This window comes from Lissotriton vulgaris, chromosome 1_1 (assembly GCF_964263255.1).
Source record: "Lissotriton vulgaris chromosome 1_1, aLisVul1.2, whole genome shotgun sequence".
NCBI lineage: Eukaryota > Metazoa > Chordata > Amphibia > Caudata > Salamandridae > Lissotriton > Lissotriton vulgaris.
The window spans coordinates 82,536,312-82,543,776 of record NC_141685.1 but is presented as its reverse complement, the minus strand read 5'-3'; the positions used below and the strand labels follow the sequence as shown (position 1 = coordinate 82,543,776).

Here is a 7,465-nt window from a genome sequence, read left to right as displayed (position 1 = left end):
ACACGAGAAATTCAGTGATTCCACGAGTCTCAGCTGTGCACCTCCATGCCTCAAAACGAAGAAATAACCTCTAGACAATTAAGACAACACTGATAAACCTCCTCTTTTGTAAGCATGTCCAATAACAGCTTTGATCATGAGGTTGGTATGAGGTGGTTACAGCAGTGATCCGCTTCCTTAAATAATACCAGGCCACCATTCAATCCTAGAGGTGTATTGCAAACTGTTTCAAACCAATCCACAGCAATCATTGAAAAGCGCAACGGAGTGGAGTAAGACAACTGAGGGTTAAAAGAAATAGGGGTTTTGCTGTCTAAAATACAGAGCACTGTCCCAGTGTGCCCCGACCAGAAGGACGATGGATCTTTACCGCATGCGTGCAGAACCATTATCCAGTCTGAAGACACAATCGCCCACAAAGAAGCCTTACACACGTTATGAGATTGGGAAGTAATTGGTGACCATTGCACTTTATTCTTTAATCAGAAAGCAAATGTGCAAAATACGATACATACAGAGACTGCAAGAATAACACAAGTGCTTTATCAGTCATGTTGGCCCTTCAGGAAGTACAGTCTATGGATGTAAAACAAATATATACCAGACCCAGAGACGCTAACCAAGAGAGAAGTCTCAGACACATGCAGTGAGGGCTTTAGTTTGTCTTCAATATTAAAACCCCATCAGCAAACACACACAGGGAAAAAACTATTCAAATGCACTGAATGTGTAAAGAGCTTTATTCAGTTATCAGGCCTACAAAGACATCAACGAACACACACAGGGGAAAAACCATATCATTGCACTGAATGTATGAAGAGCTTTAGCCAGCTATCAGGCCTCCAGACACATCAGCAAACACACACAGGGGAAAAACCATACCATTGCAGTGAATGTGGAAGTTGTTTTAATTACTCTTCAACATTAAGGAATCATCAGCGAACACACACAGGGGAAAAACCATTCAAGTGCAATGAATGTGGGAAGAGCTTTAGTCAATCAGCAAACCTAAAACGTCATCAGGGAACACACACTGGCGAAAAACCATATCATTGCAGTGAATGTGGAAGTAGTTTTAGTGATTCGTCAACATTACGGAATCATCAGCGAACACACACAGGAGAAAAACCATTCAAGTGCAGTGAATGTTTGAAGAACTTTAGTCGATTATCAGACCTAAAATACCATCTGAGAACACACACAGGAGAAAAATCATATAATTGCACTGAATGTGTGAAGAGGTTTAATCGATTATCACACCTAAAACAGCATCAGCGAACACACACTGGGGAAAAACCATTCCAGTGCAGTGAATGTGAAAAAAGTTTTAGTGATTCATCAACATTAAGGAAACATCAGCGAACACACACAGGGGAAAAACCATTCAATTGCAATGAATGTGGGAAGAGCTTTATATATTTATCAGGACTAAAACTGCATCAGAGAACACACACCGGGGGAAAACCATTCCAGTGCAGTGAATGTGAAAGTAGTTTTAGTCAATGTTCAACATTAAGGAATCATCAGCGAACACACACAGGGGAAAAGCCATTCCAGTGCAGTGAATGTGGAAGTAGTTTTAGTGATGTGTCAACATTAAGAAATCATCAGCGAACACACACAGGGGAAAAACCATTTAAGTGCAGTGAATGTGTGAAGAGCTTTTGTCAATCATCACACCTAAAACAGCATCAGAAAACACACACCGGCGAAAAACCATACCAGTGCAGTGAATGTGAGAAGAGGTTTATTGGATTATCAGACCTAAAAAAACATCAGAGAACACACACTGGGGAAAACTCATTCAAGTGCAATGGATGTGGGAAGAGTTTTATATATTTATCAAGCCTAAAATGTCACCAAAGAACTCACACTGGGGAAAAACCATTCAAGTGCAGTGAATGTGGAAGAAGGTTTAGTGATTCATCAACAGTAAGGAAACATCTGCGAACACACACAGGGGAAAAACCATTCAACTGCAATGAATGTGGGAAGAGCTTTATATATTTATCAAGCCTAAAACAGCATCAGAGAACACACACAGGGGGAAAACCATTCCAGTGCAGTGAATGTGAAAGTAGTTTTAGTGCATCTTCAACATTAAAGATTCATCAGCGAACACACACAGGGGAAAAACCATTCAAGTGCAGTGAATGTGAAAGTAGCTTTAGTCGATCTACAACATTAAGGATTCATCAGCGAACACACACAGGGGAAAAACCATTCCAGTGCAGTGAATGTGGAAGTAGTTTTAGGTATTCTGCAACATTAAGGAATCATCAGCGAACACACACAGGGGAAAAACCATTTAAGTGCAGTGAATGTGTGAAGAGTTTTTCTCGATCATCACACCTAAAACAGCATCAGAAAACACACACCGGGGAAAAACCATACCAGTGCAGCGAATGTGAGAAGAGGTTTATTCGATTATCACACCTAAAACAGCATCAGAGAACACACACTGGGGAAAACCCATTCAAGTGCAATGGATGTGGGAAGAGCTTTATATATTTATCAAACCTAAAACGTCATCAGAGAACACACACTGGAGAAAAACCATTCCAGTGCAGTGAATGTGGAAGAAGTTTTAGTGATTCATCAACATTAAGGCAACATCGGCGAACACACACAGGGGAAAACCCATTCAATTGCAATGAATGTGGGAAGAGCTTTATATATTTATCAAGCCTAAAAAGGCATCAGCGAATACACACAGGGGGGAAAACATTCCAGTGCAGTGAATGTGAAAGTAGTTTTAGTGAATCTTCAACATTAAGGATTCATCAGCGAACACACTGAGGGGAAAAACCATTCAAGTGCAGTGAATGTGTGAAGAGCTTTTGTCAATCATCATACCTAAAACAGCATCTGAAAACACACACCGGGGAAAAACCATACCAGTGCATTGAATGTATGAAGAGGTTTGTTCGATTATCAGACATAAAACAGCATCAGAGAACGCATACAGGGGAAAATCATTCAAGTTCAGTGAATCTTGAAGTAGTTTTAGTGAATCTTCAACATTAAGGATTCATCAGCAAACGCGCACCGGGGAAAAAACATTAAAGTGCAATGAATGCCTGAAGAGCTTTAGTCGATTATCAGACCGAAAGTACCATCAGAGAACACACACAGGGGAAAAACCATACCATTGCAGAGAATGTAGAAGTAGTTTTAGTGAATCATCAATATTAATAAAATATCAGCGAATACACACTGGAAAACCATCAAGGGCAAGGAATGTGACAATTGATATATATATATATATATATATATATATATATATATATATATATATATATATATATATATATCGTGGACCAGGGTCAGCGGACTCGATAATTCTTGCCTCGGTGCCTACTCTAACCAGGGATCACACTCCGCAACTCTGGGCATTAGCTTGCCTCATCTCTACAACGGCCCCCTACATTCGCTGGGGATGCCTGGTTTCACCTTGGAGATACCCAGTAGGGACCATCTCACAGGGATAGGCCAGGACGGGTTCCCCAGCGGTCTACAGCGCCACGACGCCTCAGGGCAGCAGTGCGCTTTACAAGACACATACATTACATTACATTACATTACATATATATATATATATATATATATATATATATATATATATATATATATATATATATATCAGGTCTAAAACGGCATCAGAAATCACGCACAGGAATCATTCAAGTGCAGTGAATGTTGAAGTAGGTTTTATGAATATTCAATATTAAGTACTGATCAGCGAACACACACGGGAAAAGCCATGTCATTGCAGTAAATGTGTGAAGATCTTTTGTTAACTTGCAGAGCTACAAAGATGTCAGCCTCTCTTCAGAAGAGTCCAGGATCAATAATGAGGGTCACAGCTACAACTGTGTGACAGCCAGGCCGAGCACACTTCAGAAGAGTGCAGGATCAGTAACGAAGGTCACAGAGCTGCAGCTGTTTGATAGCTAGGCTGAGTACTTCACTTCAGAAGAGTGCAGGATCAATAATGAAGGTCGCAGAGCTGCAGCTGTTTGATAGGCAGGCCGACCACACTTCAGAAAAGTGCAGGATCAATAATAAAGGTCACAGAGCTGCAGCTGTGTGATCACCAGGCCGTGCACACTTCATAAGAGTGCAGGATCAATAATGAAGGTATCAGAGCTGCAGCTGTGTGATAGCTAGGTCGAGCACACTTCAGAAGAGTGCAGGATCAATAATGAAGCTCACAGAGCTGCAGTTGGGTGATAGCCAGGCTGAGAACACTTCAGAAGAGTGCAGGATCAATAATGAAGGTCTGAGATCTGCAGCTGTGTGATATCCAGGCCGAGCACACATTGTCTCTTCAGCAAATACAGATTATCAATGAAAGTCTCCAACCTGCATGCTGTGTGATGGACAGGGTGAGCAGGCGGCTTCTCTTCAGGAGAGTGAGGAATCATTTATAAAAGTCACTGAGCCGCATGTTGTGTGATAGTTAGGCAAAATCACCATTTTACATTCTTGGACGATGATTTTTTGGTGGCTAATGAAGCCAAATTTTGACATGATTGTTCCACAAAAGAAATTAAAAGATTGATTGCACAAAAATAACATAAAGGTAGAACCAATCACGATGTTATAAAATGTACACAATAATGACTAAGTTTTATATATTAAAAAGAAAGGCACGTTTTTAAGATATGTAATGGAATAAAAAAATTCTTTGGATTTTGGTATTTTACTGCTGATTGTACACAAATTATATTGAGCCCCTAAATTCAAAATAATTTGTGCTGCCAGCAGGGAGTCTAGCAGAGGTTGCAACAGATGGGGGTTCTGTCTCGACAGTGTGACTGCTGTCAGCAGGTGGTCTGGCAGAGGTGGCGTTAGAAGGGGTTCCTGTATCGACAGTGTGACTGCCCTCAGCAGGTGTCAGGCACAGGTAGCATTAGAAGGGGGTCCTGTCTCGACAGTGTGACTGCCCTCAGCAGGTGTCAGGCACAGGAGGCATTAGAAGGGGGTCCTGTCTCAACAGTGTGACTACTGTCAGCAGGGAGTCTGGCAGGGGTGGCATTAGAGGGGCGGTCCTGTCTCAACAGTGTGACTGCTGTCAGCAGGTAGTCTGGCACAGGTGGGATTAGAAGGGGGTCCTGCCTCGACAGTGTGACTGCCCTCAGCAGAGAGTCTGGCACAGGAGGCATTAGAAGGGGGTCCTGTCTCATCAGTGTGACTGCTGTCAGCAAGGAGTCTGGCAGAGGTGGCGTTAGAAGGGGTTCCTGTATCGACAGTGTGACTGCCCTCAGCAGGTGTCAGGCACAGGAGGCATTAGAAGGGGGTCCTGTCTTGACAGTGTGACTGCTGTCAGCAGGGAGTCTGGCACAGGTGGCATTACAAGGGGGTCCTGTCTCAACAGTGTGACTGCTGTCAGCAGGTGGTATGGCAGAGGTGGCATTAGAAGGAGGTCCTGTCTCGACAGTGTGATTGCTGTCAGAAGGTGTCTGGCACAGGTGGCATTAGAAAGGGGGTCCTGTCTCGACAGCTTGACTGCTGTCAGCAGGGAGTCTGGCGCAGGTGGTATTAGAGGGGGTCCTGTCTCAGCAGTGTGACTGCTCTCAGAATGGCTCTGCTTTCGGCGTTCACGTGACTGACAAGGTTTCTTTGGGATGGGACTAGCTCTCCTGTGTTGATGGAAAGAGAAGTGCTACTTGTGATACAAAGACCTGGGCTTCAACCAATTTATCATTTCTTAGGAAAGTAAAAAATATGTCTGTGGCTTGACACACCCCTTGTTAATAATTCATAAAAATTCCATAAAATGTTCAGTACTTGTAAGTATTCAGCTACAAGAGGGATGTAGACAAGGATTTGTCATATTCAAAAGAGACTTTTTTTTTAAGGGTCTTATTTAGTGCAACTTTATATACTGGGTGTTAGATTGTGTTATATCTAGACCACCGTATCTGTGATGGATGTGGAATAAAGGAGTTGAGTACAAAGAGTTTCTCAGAAAGCTGTGAGCACCTTCGAAGGGTGAACAGTTATAAAGCTAAGCTTATTTAAGTGTTGGCTTTTTGTCGACATGTTTATGCCACAATCATATCCAGGATGTCGGTCTTCCTGTGTCCAGGACTAACCGAGTGTTTTAAGCTTTTTCTTAGTATGGAAGGAAGGCTGTTCCTTAAAGCCCCTGTAAGAACATACAGTGCTATAGTTTGAGCAAAAGCAATCTATGGAGCCCTCCGCTGGTGTTACTGAGCAGCACCTGCTTGAGCTGTTGTCGTTTGTAACTTGTAAAAGAGAATTCTGTGGTTTCCTCTGGGGAATAATCATTCCATAGTCCTATGAAAGCTTAACTTTAAATGTATAATTGACTATAATGGAACTGAAAGCCCTCCTGGACTGAGCCATGATAGGGATAAGTAGGTAGTCTGTACTGATGATTGTCTTTTTTACCTAATGAGCTTGAGTGTGGATGATTGGCACAAGGATCGATGCCATCACCCAGTTTATTCAGCCCAAATCTGTGTATGGAATTGTGTTAAAATGTCCTCATTTTGTGCACATATTCACTCCAGTATTTCTAAAGCCAGGACACCATATTGAAATATTCATAAATTGAATATAATTACTAGTGAGGCAGAGTCATTTGGAAATTTGAGAGAACCAAAAAATTTGACACAAAAAATGGTGATATGAAATTGATTGTATTTTGTTCTTTTGATTGCGTAAACCTTTTTCTGCCCCTGGTTCTCTTTAAAACAGGTGCTTGCCGATAAGCCTATAAACCTAGTTTGAGATACAGCCTAGCACACTAGGTTAATGTCCGGTAGACCAGGACGAGGTCACTTTCAGAACTTGGAAATAAAACCTTTAGTTACTATAAAATGCTAGAAAGAGCATAGCACATCTTCAGAGCCAGAGTTCCATCCACCATGGCACTTTTGGTATGGAAGGCTTTGTGAACCAATGATATTCAACTAAAGAAAGACTATCAACTTGGCTACCTGTCCTGTGACTGGATCAGGCCTCCTCCTCCCATGTCCAGATGGGCAGCTGGCTGAGTATATTCAGTACAGGTTTGGAAATCAAGGTTTGTGATGAAAGTAATCGAAACATGTACGATTTACAAAGGAACGATGGTGGTGATGCCAAGCCCTATGTGCCACTGTTAGTACTGCTAGCGAGAGTGTGTACATTTATCTGCTAACAGCGCCGCTCCATGGGAAAGGTCAGCCGTCCCTCATCATAACTGCAAACCAAACCTATTATAGACCCTCTCCAGCAGCACCTGTAGGCGGCTGGCGAGTGAACAGTAAACTCTCTCTCATAAACCCAACTTTAGCAGACATGGGGGTGAGCACTTCAGGCAAAAACAACAAAAACTAGGGCTGCTGATCGACCCCGATCACAGGACCAGAGTGTTTGGTCCTAGAGATCCACGAGGACTAGTTTTGGCTATTCTGGCCTGGTCAGGTCTAACCAGGACCATCATTAAGTA

At 42.5% G+C, this 7,465-nt stretch overlaps 1 pseudogene; it reads left to right on the top strand.

Moving 5' to 3' along the window:
- Positions 1-551: 551 nt before the first annotated feature.
- Positions 552-6,762, top strand: LOC147737442 (uncharacterized; annotated as a pseudogene).
- Positions 6,763-7,465: the final 703 nt, after the last annotated feature.